The sequence below is a fragment of the Montipora foliosa genome, chromosome 2, assembly GCF_036669935.1.
Source record: "Montipora foliosa isolate CH-2021 chromosome 2, ASM3666993v2, whole genome shotgun sequence".
In the NCBI taxonomy this organism is placed as follows: domain Eukaryota; kingdom Metazoa; phylum Cnidaria; class Anthozoa; order Scleractinia; family Acroporidae; genus Montipora; species Montipora foliosa.
The window spans coordinates 28,852,941-28,869,723 of record NC_090870.1 but is presented as its reverse complement, the minus strand read 5'-3'; the positions used below and the strand labels follow the sequence as shown (position 1 = coordinate 28,869,723).

General features: G+C 40.2%; 1 pseudogene; it reads left to right on the top strand.

The window, feature by feature from the left end:
- LOC137991448 (sodium channel modifier 1-like) overlaps positions 1-6,605 on the top strand; it is an 18,975-nt pseudogene extending 12,370 nt beyond the window's left edge.
- The last annotated feature ends 10,178 nt before the right edge of the window (positions 6,606-16,783 follow it).

Below are 16,783 nucleotides of genomic sequence, written 5' to 3'. Positions count from 1 at the left end.
ACTAACATTATGTTCTTGAAGAGAACTGGAGTCGAGGAGAAAATGGACGTCAATGCTCACTAGTGTAAAGGGGAAGGTCAACGCTTTTTAGTTAATTTTGTTCACTTTTGTTAATTATGAGATCTAAACGTTACAAGTTGGCAAAGCCAGAAGTCTTTCATTTGCAAAAATTACGGCCACATAAATCCTGAGACTGATTTCACAGCTGTTGTAATGACATTTTGATAGTAAACTAATATACAGTTGAAAAAAAGGCGGGCCGACGTTTTTCAAATTTACCAAAATCAATCCATTTCAATCCTCTCCAGTTTTGTATATCCATGGACTTTCTTGGCTTCCCGGTGTTTTGTGAGAGTTCTTCTATAGTTTTTCGAACAGTTATTTTGATATTAGGTCGTTCTACGACCATTCGCTTTTCCCCCCCCCCCCAGTGCTGAAATTGCCTAAAATTGCGTGAACTAGCCCCTTTAAGAATGCAAAGACGTGTGTACGCCGCAGAATAATCTTGACAGCACGGGGGGTTTGGGATTTCAGACTTTTAAACTCACGCTTTGCATATATAATAAAGCTGCGTTGCACACGCTGAAATTTTAAGCTAGTGAGCCTATGACGTTCACTTTTCCCTGGATCCAACGTTCTGAGGTCCAATCGGTCAGGTTGGAACGTGAGTAATGGCGGACCGTGAAATCCCAAACTTACACTCAAAGTAACCGGCCGTTTGGATAAAAATCAAAAGCTCAAAAATTTTGCCAGTCAGGTGTTAAGCAAACACACTTTCAAAAAATCTGAAGGAAAAAAAGGAAGTGTTTTTTTTTTATTACAGGGGCAATTTAAGTTATCCTGGAAGCGGATAAGGCGTTCCCCTCTCAAGCTTTCTCACTTTCAGTCGCCGTTATCGAGCCATTTGAGAAATCAGATGTAAATTATTGCCCAAGGTTTTAATTAATGAAACGAAATGCTATATGAAATGACATCATATATTGAACTACAGATATGAAATAAATGGAAGCTATGATCTTCGCAGTTGTGAACGCAATTGCTAAACTTCAGGCTTTTAGCGGGGTTTGAATCCGTGACCTCGCAATGCCGGTTGCAACACTTTAACCATAGCTTAACCCTTTACCCTGGTGAAAAAACTCAAAGGAATCTTTGAGTATCTTCAAGGATCCTTAAAGATCGTCAAGGAACTGCAAAAATCTGTGAAGATGAGGATCTTTCAAGGGTCCCTTGAACGATCTATGAAAGTTCCTTTAAATATCTTCAATTGCAATTAGGAGTTGTAAAGATCCTCAAAGCGCCAGTGAGGATCTTGTGAGGATCCTGCAAAGATCCCAGTGAGATTAAGTTTCAAAATCTTGGTAAGGATCCTTGCAGATTCTCAAGAAGCTTTGAGGATCTTCCAAGGATTCTTGAAAGGATCTTTTAAACTGAATGATTTTGAAAAGATCTTTATAAAGATCTTAGAAAATCCTTTGCTAAATCCTCTATTAATATTTAAGGAACGTGTCAAGGATCTTTGGAAAGATCTTTGTCATCTAATCAAAAAGATCTTTTCAAGCCACAGGTCCAAAGGATCTTTTTAGGATCCTTGAAAGATCCTATATAAGTTATTATTATTAGTAGTGTATTATTATTATTATTATTATTATTATTATTATTATTATTATTATTATTGTTAGTGTTTATATACTTATTATTATTATTATTATTATTATTATTATTATTAACAAGCTAAAATTGCTTTCACGATTGTGAAGATCATAGCTTCACTTGATTTCATGTCCGCAGTTCAAAATATGATTCATTTAATGTACCATTTCGTTCATTGATTCATTCATCACGGGAACGCTGGAACTCACAGAATGACCAGCTAACAACAATCCCTGGCTTCATAGCTCAGTTGGTTAGAGGCGTCGCACCGGCATTGCGGAAAGGTCATGGATTCAAACCACCGGGACGTCCTGAACATTTTACTAGCTTCTCTACACAATTGCTAAAATTGCGCGTCGATAACGGTGAGTGTTACTTGGAGATAGACGAAAAAAGACATTTCCTCTTTCACTTTCAGTTACGTATGAAGTACTTCTCGTCAATTAATTTGAACTGGACCCTCCGTGAGGGTACAATGAGGGTTGCCGGTGGTACGGTTGTGCAAGCTTTCCAGGCAATTTTTTTCAGGCGGGGGGGTCATATCAGTATGGGATATTGGACAAGCGTGAGGTCAAGATGGCTGGATATTGGCCAAGTTCTTTTTTTTTTGCGTTTTTATGGCACCGAGATGAAGTCGAGGTCAAATTAAACACGCAAACAAAAAAAGAACGAGGCCAAGATCCAGCTATCTTGACCAAACAAGTTTGGTCAAAGAAAGGATTTATTATATGACTAAAAACACCAAAAAAAAATGATCTTTGATCTTGAGGGCCCAAGCGAGAAATCCCGAGCGGGCAGTATCGCTCCATCTCTATGCCCGCTCGGGTAGCCAATCAGAGCGAGCGAGTTGGTGCATTCTTGACCGCTCACGCGGAGAGCTAGGCCTGTAATAAGGACATTTTATTATATGGCTTTGTGTTGTAGCCGATCTAACGCGCGCTATTATGGGCTAATTGTGCCTGACTTGTAGGGCATTAATTCTCCCCTAATGCCCACGGGGCGATTACGGGCTTTCAAAAACAAAGCAAAAGGTAATTAAAAAACCATATAGATAAACAACTTACTAACCGAGCTAGCTCGAGCCGTTACTGGGGAATTTTGGCCCTCGGTCGTTTTTGTACGGACCTCGCTGCGTTCGGTCCGCACGGCCACGACCTAGGGCCAATATTCCCCACTACGGCCCTCTCGCTCGGTTATTAAGAAGTTATTAAGGGGTCACCTAGAAGTCATACCAGCAGAGGCCCTTTGGCTCACAGGGCCGCACACGTTCGTACGACGAAAAAGATCACCTTTTCGGAGGTTAAAAACCTGGCTACCGGCCTATTACCATTTTTCATACTGTCCCAACCGCGAGAAAACCGCGGTAAATCCGCCCATCGCCAAAAAATTGTTTTTTTTTCTCAAAAAATATTTAAAGTTAGGGGAAAAAAAATAACTCATTTTAAAGTTAAGAAAATAAGCTCTCCAACAGGCATAGCATTTATTTACAGACAACTGAAACATTTTATAAAAGCGGAAAGTTGAACGAAAAATTTTGAGAAAAACCAGGAAAATTGGGGTCATTTTAGCGTTTGATTTCGAACTTTTGGATTTTAGATTGCAAAACTAAAATTTCTGCAAATTTATCTGCTTTCTTGGACATAACTTCGACCGAAAAAAGATAGAGGCATATATTTTAGATTGTAGGAAGAATTGGATTAGCGATCAATGCGTTATGGGATAATGCGATTAAAAGTGTCAAATTTGCGACCCGTTGATAACGGCAACAGGAAGCGATCGCTTTACGAATAATTAACCTCTGTTTGCGAAAAAACCCCCAAATAACCGATTTTTCGACGGAAAATTCAGTCCCGAGAGGATAAAAGATAAGACTATTCACGGGACATGTAATAAAGGTAAATATGTTAGAGACGAAAAGCGAAAAACAAGCGAATATTTGGAGGGACAAAAACAATTAGGTGAGATCAAAGGAACATGTGGTGAAGACACCGCCATTGCATCGATACGAAAATAATCTTACCTTTTCAGCGATTTTTAAACGCTTGAAGATTCCAGCCAATCCACCTGGTCTAGTCTTTGAATTCAATATTATCTCATACCCAACGAAATCTTCAGTGTTCTAATTAACAGCCCACCCTGGTTAAACGACGGCTCGTCGACGGGCGAAAGATGTTTTGTCGAAGTCCAGTACTCGATTCGCTTTTAAGATTCCAAACTTGTCTTGTTCAGCTATCCATTGACTTGCCGTTATTGATCGTAATAAGGGTATATTTTGTTCAAAGATCCACTAAAACCGGCCATTCGCGTTACATGACTTTCGACGCCATTGCCGGTTAAGTTTATCATTCTACTGTGCCGGTCCACCAGAGAAATCTACAGCATTTCCACTACCTTCTCTATCGTAAGAAAATACGAGTAGAAGGCTATATCAAACCAAAAGATCACCAATTAGCAGGGGAGTGACAGGCAAAGACTTTTACGGACACGGAAAAAAAAAAATAAATAAAAATTAAATAAAACAAACAAAATTAAAACGCAGAAGTCCCGACTGGGTTTGCAATACCTGGCAACCCAGTAAAAAAGCAGGATATAAAGATCCAAGGGTTTTAAAGAACATGAAAGTCAGAGAAGGTTGAACGTGGACCATAATCCAAATTTGCATCATCAAGGTGATAATCACTAGATAATTGGAAACAAGCCGATGAGCAAGTGTTGAAGTTTCATAATATTTAAATAGAAATCCATCACCAAAGTTGAAAGCTAACCGGTTTAAAATGGGTGTAGGACTTAAATTAATGTAGATCATCGCTATTCGGAATTGATGCTTTGAATGAACCACTGCTGATCAGCGCTATACAAAAGACTTGAATCTGGCTGCATGGGAATATTACATTGGTGACCTTCTAATCTATGTATATCGCGTAATAGTCATCGAGAAATGTCCAATGTCCTTCGTGTCTATTCCTTATAGCATTAACCTTTTCATAACTGCGAAGTGAAGATCGTAGCTCCCACCGTCTTGAAGGTTTTAGGGAGAGTTTTTAGAAACCACGACGACTACGGAGGACGAAAAAGTAACTGCAAAATGTACGTTTGAGCTATTCTAAGTATTTTGGGATTATTCAATCTTGTTTATATTATAATATTATACACATGTGCGAAGTGTCCTATAAATGGATTGGTACGGACGGATTTGAAGTAAAGAGCGAGACTGAAAGATTCACTGTAGTTTGTCCACGTTGTCGTCAAAACCTCAAATTTGGTTAAATTTCAAGTAGTTTTGACGAGTACGGGAGAGAAGAGAAATGTTCAAAATGCGTGCCGCACGTGCAGCACGCTCATTTTGGTTTTTTCAACCAATAGTCTTACTCGCTTTTTGACGTTGTCGTTGCCGTAGCCGTTGTCGGTGTCTTAAACTCCCTTTTACAACTGTCGGAGAACAGAGAAACCTTGAAGATGCCACACCTAGCCCTGTGTGTACTCAGCAAGAAACTCGACAATTTAAAACAACCATGGTGAAAACTTTAAGGTGAACTACCTTCGTAAGGGTTTTCTTCTCGGGAACGAGAATGGTTTCAATGAATAAGAACTGTTTATATTTGAAATTGCGGGCTTTTCTTGGGTTTCACTCACGTAATCACCAGCCATGTTTTGCAACGAAAACAAACAAGACGTTAGCAGAATAGTAGCTTTCAATTCCCGGAGGATGGTGATCGGGGACACCAACCAGGGCCGAACATTTCATTGTTGGGGGACAACCAACATGGCGGCCGTGACGTCATGTGAAATTCCAAGAATAGTGGGGGCGGGTGCGGGTGTTTTGGGCTGTCAGTTTTTTCAATCACGGTGATGAGACGGCCATGTTGGTGCACGAAAACAATAGCAAATTATGGCTCTGTGTTTTGCTATTAAATATAGACTCAAATCCGTCAAAAGACTTTTTTGTCTTTTTTCCTGTGACACACAAACATGGTTTGCTATGAAGTCACGTGAAAAAACATGCTAATAGACGAAAGAGTGAAGTTATCATAGCACTTATCCGGATAATTTTGAGCAATTGTCTCTCCCCGAGGGACACCACCCGCAGAGGTCATGGGTTCGAATCCCGCTGAGGCCACCGGAATTTTGCAGTTGTCTATAAGAGACAAAACATAGTCCAGAGAAATGCGAAGAGCACTTCACTCAATTCGAGAATGGTTCCAAGTGTCGTTTTTTTTCAGTAATTGTGGTTTTCTATTCAATCTCCATTCATTCCCCTGTTTACAGACCGCAAAGGTGAGACTGGAAAAGTTACGAGAAGATGCTGAGTTGCGGCAAAAGAGAGCGACACTTGCAATACTTGGGGAAACTAGAGATTAATTCAAACGAAAAAGAACCTCCATTGCTGATCAATTACACCACGGCAAACAGAGTTGGCTCTTCGAGGATCGCAAAATGCTCTGATGGAAAGGTGTGCAGAGTCAAACAGTAAGAAAAAACCACAACCTACCATTCTGTCAGTCCTAAACAACCTCGTCACTTCCTTGATCCAAAAACAAACACGCAAAAGCGTGCACTACACCCATATTTTGTGGTAAAAGAGATTTATCTTCAAACATGATGCAGAAGTGATACGGCGGTGTTAGCAAAATAGAGCAAGCCATCGGACGCCCATCAACTTCGGAGCGAAGACTGCGAGTGAACTTGACACTCAGGGGACTTCAGATCAGACTTCCGTACAGGTGTCCCCAGGACAGTGCTGATAATCAAATGATCAAAACGCGAGAGTGAAGTCTCGAAGAAAGAGCAAGAAGGGAACCACTTTTTCTCGCTTAAGGCAAGCCGGCTGGATTATGAGTTCAGATGGAAAAATGTACAAAGACGAGAATGCGGAGTTTGATTCCGATGAAGAGGAGCCACCGCCGCCACCTTGGAAATCAAGGCATATAAACACAAACGTTTTTGGTTACTCTTGAGTTGTGTAATAAAAACGAAGCAGGCCTTATCCAAACGATTCTTTGTCACCAAAATCATTGCAAGTTTATCAGCTCCGGTGCGAGCCAGGACAGAAGGATGAAAACAGGAGCTGATTGAACAATGTGTTATTCCCGACGTTAGTAAATACGCGCGCAGTTATAGCGGAACTGTTGGGACCAGGCCATTGCGAGACCTTTTGTTGCTAGTTGACGGAAATAATAAGATTGTAAATGAGATGGTAACCGGAAGTGTTATGCCGCGTATATGAAATGATGAGATGTAGGCTTTGATGGTAGCTCGGGCATATTAGCCGTGTTTCAACGAGGGGTGTTTTCAGATCGCTTAGCAAGTGACAACCGAAAATTCCGTGAAAACAGTTCCTTTCTTAACGACGTTCGCCTGCGAAAATTTTCGAACAATGATTTTTTTCTGCAAATTGTACCATTGAAAGTTGATGAGTTCGTGATGTCAGAAATGTACAAAAAAATGGGGGGTCACCGGAATCGTTTGGAGAGAACTTGCCGGAAGAACACCCTAATCTGACCAAAAACGCAATATTGCAATTACTTCTTTGAAGTGAACTGTTCTCTACCAAACTTTGTTTAAGTGGACCCATTCAAAGTGAATTTGAGTTAAACTGTGGAGGTTCCTTAAAGAACAAGGTTCGCATTTAGCAGACCGGTTTTATGCGCCTTGAAGCCGCAAGATGGCAGGATTCCATGTCCCGAGGACAGAAATCTTGAAAAATTTTGAATTGCCCACATCGATTTTTTTGTTCATTTTGGGACAATGGGGAGGATAGTGTTGGAAATAAAAATCTGTGCTCTGAAAAGAAAAGTAGGAGTCACCGAACATCCAACGATCGTGAAATTGAAATCAAGCAAAGCTATAGCAATGGGTATCGGCGTTATCATTGTTCAATTTAGTACGAGCGCGCGCGCTCGATGAATGACGTGGCATGGGAATTTGCATGCGCTGTAAGGATGCTCAGTAGCAAAGGGCGCTCGAACGCAATTATAAAAGCTGCTGGGCGTCAGCTCATGATTCAAAATGGGTCCCCAGAAATAGACAAATACCGCTAATTTCGATTCACCTTTCTTCTAATTCCTATACATATGGGAATATAAATAGACATGCTATTTACGACAACTACGAACGCATTGTACACAAAACCGGATTGGTGGTCTTTTAAAATCCGTTTGTGTTGGCCTGTAAGCTTCCACTCGCGCGTGCACTCGAATGACGGGGTGACGCATGCGGTAAATGGTGATCTTGCAACTTAACTCGTTAATATCGCTGCTTCCGGACGGTGATTTTTTTCCTTTTTGGCATGTTAGCTTAGATTAATTTAAAGCGTTTGTCTTTCAAATCAAAAAAAAAAAAATCTGTAGGTGACAAAATAAATTAGGAGGACATTTCCAAAAAACTGATTTCTCTGCACAACTGACCTACAGATTTTGTTGAATTTTAAAATATTTTAGAGATTATTTCTAAGATTATCTGGTAATAAGGTCTGGGAAACTTTCACTGTCCCGTTTTTTTTTTTCAAAAGACAATATATTGGATTTTGACAGCCTCAATAAAAGGCCTTATATCGTTGCGCATGGGCAACGTTCTCTTGGAGGAAAAGGCTGATGTTTGAGAAAGCTATGATGGGTAACTTATTAACCTGAACCAAATTTCGTCGTGATTATGATTACCCTAACTGTATATAAGGACAGAATATCTTTATTTGGGTGAAAACAAGAGAAACCAAATTTCGAGCCTCCTTAAGAGTCGGCCAAAAGTCAAAATATAACTTCTCATTTAAGACCAAAACCAAGTCGCTTATGCGAGTTGGCAATTACTTTCGTCCAATGAGTAGTCGCTTGCGGCGGTTATTCATGTCGGAAAGCCCACAGGCGTACTATGTTATTATTAGTTTGGCACGCGAGCTCTCCTCATTTTAATCTTACCCGTGAAAACACGTCTCATTTTTAAGTCGCTTACCGAAGTCTGCAAAAGACAAAACACTTTCAGGAATGTTAAGCGAGACAACGACCTGTCGTGAAAACACGGCCATTTGTACAATTGATATTGGTTCATTACAGCAGCAATTATTTACAAGTTTTTTATTTCTTTCTTTGGCTAGGTGCTTATAAGGTTATTTTATTAAGTTAACTCTGAATTAGGGCTCACGCACCGGAGCATTGACGCGCAAAAATTACTATTTATCATGGTTTTGTGTTACTAAACCCTTGTAACGTCGCTATGAAGGAGCGAAATTCAAAACACACACAATCGTTTGAAAACGAAGGGCCTGACTGTACATCCAAAGTAATAATTTCAATACATGGAAGCCCGCCATCTTGGTTTGACTAGCAATAGAGTTGTTTTCACAGAGTTATGACATTAGAGTTAGAGTTTTAAAGCTTAGCGTCTTAAAAGTTTCCAAAATCCTGAATTCATCGATTTTGGAAAAGCTCCCACTAAACTCACCTGAATTGCAGAAATACAGAAATAACAAAAAGCTATCCTAAACGATGCATAAAAGCTAACCTTAAGAAAACTTAGTGGGCCCTAACATTCGCTTTTATGAATGTTGGCTTCCAAAAGCTTGGAATTCAGGAGTTTGGAATACGTAACTCTAACGCTACGACATAACTGTATCACCCGATGCCCACCAGTTCGTTCATGAAAAGCCTATGTAGCAAACACTTTTCTGGTGGGTTCATTTAAGATTTTAAATGCTCTGGCCGCGCGAGCAAAGGGGGCGAGCGAGACGAAGATGGAAACCCTTGCATTCACTTGGAATCATGGAAAAACGGTTATGTGAAAGCCAAAAAGGAGAAATTATTTACGAATAAATCGAAAAAAAGGATTTTTGAACCAATCATTACGAAACTATAACAGATTCTCTTGATGTATACACCTGACGCACGGAAAAAATGGCCGCCATTTTAACATTCTTTTGTTTGATTGCAAATGGCCCTTCTGGCCCTTTCAAGGTTGAATTTCTCTCTTCATATTTTACACTGAAAAGCGAGGCCAAATGAGGCCACCTTGCAATCAAACAAAAGAATGCTAAAATGGCGGTCATTTGGTATAAGGTGTATGTTAGGGGCATTTTTTCGGCAATTAATCACTGCCAAACGTATAAACCAGAATATAATTCAACTTTTTGTACACACTACAGAATATATACATTTCCCTATTGTCAATGTATCTCTCGAAAAATCACGCCAGTTATGGTGTTCAAGTGAGCACTTGCTGGGCCATCTGAGCATGCGTCCGAACATAAGGACTGTTGTAATCGTGGATCAGCTTTTTTTACTGAGGTGAAAAAAAGAAAGAGGGAATAAGGTTCTTCGCTTTCAATTGTATTTCAGACTTTCCTCTTCGTAGCTGTTGGTACTGGTGGCGCCAAGAAAAAACGGGGAGGGGCGCAAATGCCCCTCAATATGAAATATGGCCCTCTTCCCACTATCTCCGCGCTGGCCTCTCGCGCTAACAAAAACGCCAGCTAGCTACGCAGCGCAGACTACCAAAACTGATCTCCTTCTGAAAGCAAAACGTTGTCGAGAAGTTATCATCATTATATTTTATCTATCCTCAGAATTGTTCCTAGAGTAGCTTGGGTGTAGCTAGTATCTTCGAGCGTTTTACCTCGCTATGGATGATATACCACAGAGGACAGACCACCACAGTGGGTGGGAAGTCCATTTTTGCGAATGGATAAGTGTGTGAGTTATTTTGCGTTACGCAGCTAGGGGTAAGGAACATGGAAGGGCTGGGATATGAAACGGGGCTTACGGTTTATCGGCTGATTCCGAGACAGGGAGAAGGACTAGAGTCATAAGGCTTTGCAGATGTCATTACAAATGCAGCACTTTCTCCTCCGTTATTTAAATACCTGCAACGTTGGATTCGGCCGAAGTTTTGATCCCGCGACCAGTCCAGCCAAGTTATCGATGATGGTCAAAACAACTGAGCCAGCCGGACTTTTTAATAACCTTTTAGCCGTTCATCCTCTAATCCCACTTTCATATGGGAACCAAATATGCTCCACTTGGCTTACGCTGGCTGTGAGGCTGATAATCATGCTGAAGATTCTGTAGCATCCTAAACAGACTTTCTACTGCTTTTTTTTTTTTGGAGGCGTATGCTTCGCTCGCCGTCAAAAGTTAAGAAGGAATGGAGACGAAGGGAAGGCGAGGACTGCAATGGTCTCTTTGACGATGGCAGTGCTAAGTAAACGTTCCAAATAGAATGTAAAATACTAGATCGTGCCGGCGAGGCGCAAACAGTGAGCCAATTGCAAGCTACGGGGGTAGTAGGATTGTAAACGCCAAACGGCGACCAAACGAAGATTTTACAAGCTCTGCCTTTTGTGTGCACATTGGATATCATTGTTTGCCTGTGATTGATTTTAATTACTAGTTAATACCCAATCAAATGACCGAACTTGGCCATCAAAACGAGGATATGACAGGGGTACTTTTACCACTAAATTTTTGCTAATACTTCCCAAACGACTCAATACAGCATGTCTCACTAAAAAAAAGGTAAAAAGTTACCTGATGTACTGAACCAAGTAATGTTGTCCTGCCCACTGGAGCTTGTTGCTAAGGTCGGGTTGATTGCCTAAGATATACCACCTAAATGTAAGTGTTTCAATAAATTTACCTTCTGCAAAGGAAACGAGGTTGGGGACGCAAATGATTCGTGCATGGGCACTTTCGAAAGGCTCGCTAGTCGGGAAAAATAGGCAAATGCACTCATATGATACCAATTGCAATCATCGGTTGCTTATGGCCCTAACAAAACTTGAATCGACAATATTTGTTGTCTAGTGACGCGTGTGATGGAATTACTTAATTTGAAAGTTAAATAATTCCGTCAAAAAAAACGAGTCGCCTCCTAGATACAAAATCAGAAATTTAACAGTCAAAAATTTGGGGAAACAAATAAACCCCTATCAGCGAATTATGAAAAACTCCTTTTCCGTTGAAATTCTATGATAACAGCTGTTGCTGAAAACATGCTATTTTCTAAATATTTTTCTTAGAATAAAAGCTGCAAAATTAACGGATATAAGAAGCCTTGCAGAGCACATTGACTGTCAAAAAAGACCGCTTCGTAGCTTGAGATTCCAGGAAACAAAAGTCTACGCACAAATTTTGGCAAACAGAAATGGAAGTGTAAGTGCTTAAAAAAAATCTGTTCCGTCACCTTAAGGGCGTTGAGTCGAACTCCGCTTTCAGGGTAATCTAACAACTTCACAAGGTTTGGAATTGCGCCGGCCTCAATAGATGCAATATTTTCCTTTTGGGGTTATTGTGATCCTTAAAATTAAGACGAACTGTTCAGTTCGTTTCACCGCAAGCACGATTGAACACGAGAAAACTCCACCAAAAGATGCACACTTGCGGCTCGTCCGCGTAGCAGCCCCTTTTAAAGGAATTATCAGCACTTATTGAGGACGAACAGAAGAGTATTCGCGCGAAACAATTGCCTTGAGCTAAATATCAGTACGAATGGTCCCATTTTCCGGTCTCCTTCTTACTCTACATTATCAGAAATTAACAACACCAAACGGCGGTGGACAAACATAATATATAAACGCACCATTGGAGACTATATTTCCTTGACGTTTCGTATGCTTCTGCATAAATCTGCAGAAGTAACGGGTAATACAAAATTGGAGTTTAAATATACAGGATCACTAACTCATTGAAAACTGTTAACTATTACGTAACAATAATTAAGAGGTGGCGACATTAAATAAAGGAGACACTGTTGACCAAAGATTTAAAGCCGACCTCAAATGGTTATGTCAGCAGCAAAAAGCTGTTTCTTTTATAGTTTTTGTTATTAGTTTTTTTCTGAAGAGGTATGCAGAAGCATACGAAACGTCAAGTAAAAGAAAATTTCAAATGATGCGGTTAGTATCTGATGTTTGTCACCGATGTTTGTATGTTATTTTTGATAACACTGGAGACGGCCTAAGAACTAGATTGTTTTATCATATCGACATTATTTTAATACTCCTTTGTTCTGAAGATGGCTCTATGAATCCCATGACCGTAAACTCAAGTGCCAACGAAATTCTAGTTAAGTCCGGCAGAGTTCCAGTTTAAATGAAATTCCCACTAACATTACATCTTATACCAATGATGGCAAGGCCATTTTAGTATTCTTTTGTTTGATTGCCGTTGGCCCTTTTTGGCTTTTTAGTGGAAATTAAAAATTCAACCTTGAAAGGCCAAATCGACCAATGTTGCAATCAAAAAAAAAGAATATTAAAAATGGCGGCCATTTTTTTTCGTTGCGGTCGGGTGTATACATCAAGGAATCGTTATATTTTACCATGATTGGTTCCAAGACGTTGTTTTAAAATCTTATTTTTCATTCTTAGGTGTATTTATGTATTTATTGACTTTTTTTGGCTTGCACACATAAACGTTTTTCATGATTCCATGGGAATCAAAGTACCGAGTTCCCGTGGCCTTTAGTTAAAGGGAGAACAACCTGGACCTCATAATCCAGGAGGATTGAGTAGGGTACACCAACATGGCTGCCGTTCCATTGTTTAGGAACACCAACAAGACTCGTCGTGACGTCACGTAAAAAGCAACTCTATAATTTTTTTTTTTTTTTTTTTTTTTTTTTTTGACCGTATTCATAAATGGCGGTCAAGAAATTATTCTTTTGTCTTTGAGCTAATCATCCGAACTGGCCTCAATTGGGAACAAAAAATCTCTTTTGAATTTTGCTCGTGTTTACCGAGGCTAGTTAGGATGATTAGCATAAAGACAAAACTAAACTAATATTACGTAGCCGACATTTATGCCAATACGGTCTACAGGGAAGGTTCATGACAATAGGTCACGTGAAACGATAACTCCCTCTTTATAGATGTTCAAAACGTAAAATGGTTTCACGGAGTAAATTACTCATCGTCAAAAAATTGCGAATCACCAAGAGATGAGGTTATTTTGTATTCCCGGAATAATATGACAAGCGACATCACTGCAATGGTTTCCCTGTCCAGGTTGAACATAGTTTTAAGACATTCCTTTTCGACGGTTATTTTAATGTGCGTCTATTATACTTTTTATCTTGAACAGGGTTTTACCTCGGGTATTTTCCTTTTAGGGTTCCAGAGGGAACAGTCCGGGGTCGTAAGGATAGCATTGTAACTCCGAATCCGCCATCTTTTTCCAAATCACTTTCTGTCCCAGAATGCCTCACAATGAAACACTAGTTCCCAAGCCTCTTTCAAGGGAGTTTCAATGTGGTTCCCGATCGGCACATCAAAAAGCAAGCTTGAGAACCGTTCAATAGTGAGTATGCTATTTGTAGTTTTAAAATTTTAAAGGAGTCAGACCAAAAGAAGAAGGATTCACAAAGTCTTTATTTTCTATTTCTCAAAAAAAAATTTTTGCCGATCTCCTAATTATGGGCCCCCGCAGGGTTTTGGGCCACCCGAGGAGGCACCCTAGGGCCCGCGTGTATACATACAAGGAGAAAGAAGATTTGTTGAAAAAGTAAGAAATGTGTCTGTAGTGGGCGAAGCATTCTCGATTTGACGAAACTAGGCGCGCACCGGTTGTCTCGGGTAATAGTTTAGCAAGCGCGCACGATGGTGTCGGGTACTTGCAACCACGAGGTCGCGTTTCGTCACGTTCCAGCTTCGCCATCTTCTAGCAGCATTCTTGAGCATATGAAGGTCTTGCATCTACGAGTTTCGCGTTTCTCGCCATCTTCGAGAAACAGTTAAAGTGCGCATTTGGCACTTCAGTTTGATTCTCTGCATTGAAAAAGACACTTCAAAACCCCGTACTGAATAAATTTGGTTTGTCAGACACAAATCAGCAACGTGGTCAACAGACTCGCGCACAACAGATCAACAAAGATCTCAGAACAGAATGATGAATCTCAAACTCAACCGATAGAAACACTGAAAAATAAGAGTTTGCATTCCGCTATTGTTAAGAAAGAGATGCTAAAAGGTTTGTTACATCACTTTCCTTTTGAATATGTCACACTTCAAACATTAAAACAAGGCTGCTTGATTTACAATTCGAAGAGGGCACTTCAGGAATTCCTGTCTTTGTTAACCATGGTATTTATTCATGTGCTGTTGATGCTTTCAGGAAATCTATACGCATTTGTTTCTTCCATATTTATCAAATCTAATTCCTTGGGAATGATGTACAGACCTGCTTTTCAATGCTGGTTCACATTATATGTCTTCGAGAGAAAGGACAGTTCATTATTGAGAGAATTCGCGACCCTGTTTGGTCATACATCATAGACGTTTGTATAGTTCATTTTCGGCTACGGGATTGCAATGCCTGTTGTAGACCCGATATTTGAGAAAAAACATTCGGTTATCTCAATGTAGAGGAAGAGAACCAGAGGGTCTCGATAACAATATGTGGCCTCTTTTTGTTACTGAAATGCATGCAAAGCCAGGAAGGTTAAATTGTGCCAATGTGATTACTCAAACTACTGAGCCTGTTTTATTGATCGTAATTAAAACTCACGTGTCCTTTTCATGAATGCCCTCCTGTCATAACTGAAAGACAGAAATGTGTTTGAGCAGATTCTAAGCAGGGGAGCTCAGTACAAACTAAGAGTGGTAGTGCGATGTAAAACAACAACCACGTTACTTGTGCTGCTAACTACTTACATGAATGGGAACTTCAATAAAATGCATTGAAACGTTAATTTTTCACACGGTCGTATGCACATTAGTCTTCTATTAAATACACATCCCATAAACAGGTTATCAAAAGCGGGGGCAGAGCTCTAGTGAACACTAGTTCTAGTTAGTAAACTATCACTCTACGAACATGTGCGCGTGAGACATGAGGACCGGTTCTCATTGGGGTTTTGCATCTCTGACGCGTAATACACAACTAATATTATTATCCACCCTCATCCTCATTATTATTATTATTATTAGTGCATTAGATTATAACTTACGTCATGATTGGCGCCAGCCGCTTGCGCTATGACGCCCGTCTCATCATCTTTGAGAGGTACGACCAGTTCGGTCATCGCTCCTACATCCACTGCCTTGTCTTTACCCTCCAAAGGAAAACTGAGGCCCAAAAAAAGCAGCAGATATAAACTAAAGCTTTAATTTCAGTCAAGTACATGTAAAACACGGCTTTGGATACCCAGGGCCAGCTAATCCTGGGTTACGGGTGGGGCAATTAAGGAGCTCTCCACTACAATAAAATTAGCCTATCACCATTAGACTTTATGACGGACACAGTTCTTATATGCAAGCACCTACAGGCTTTGAAACTTTAACCACGTACTAGAGGAAGCTTTGAAGTTTGTAAAAATTTAGTTGTGATGGCGGTCTAGGTTACCAGGGAAACGAAAACAGTGACGTCGTGGTTTTTGAGTAGCAGCAATTTTACGCTTTATTCTATATAAACTTTTGAAATGATACGCAGGGTTAATCCCGAAGGTGTTTGTCTAAACGTTTGACGAGAGTTTGAAGACAAATCGTAAAAGCCGATTTTAAGTTATTCGAGGAGATGGAAGTTTTTACGCCTAAAATACTCAGTCAATTTGCCGTTACTCTTACAAACACTTTCAAAAGAAGCGCTGTTTTTAATACAGCAGAAGATATCGATTGGTCGTGTAAGCTCTCTAACAGGTATCAAGCTAGCTCTCCGTGTGAAATTTCATGATATAAAACTGCTTTTGATGGCCGTTGACAAACTTCAACGGAGAAAGCATTATATTTTGCGGAATTCTGTCAAACTTCGTTCCCAGAATGTCTGGCGGTCTAGCTGAAAAAATGGTCGATAATTTTTTTTTAAAATCCTGTATTTCTGTAATTAAGCATATTTCCAACTAACTTGCCAAGCGACGACAGAAGTTGAAGCTTTTTCAGACCCTGAAAAGAAAATCCCAAAGTTCGGTCGTTTTTTGAATCTCCGGTCACGTCTCTACGCTCTCTTTGTTTACACCAACTCGAGGCTGGCTATGCCACATTCCAGCATACAAAGGACTGGTTCCAATAAGGAGTCCCAAGTATCAATTTGGTTCACGCTCGCGGGTTAACGCGTCGTGTTGGAAGAAAAAAATGGTTTCCCAGGAGGAGAAAGCAAGAAGAGAAAGGCTGAGGGATTTGCTTGTTTCTTTTCTAAACTCACGCGATTCAAGAAAA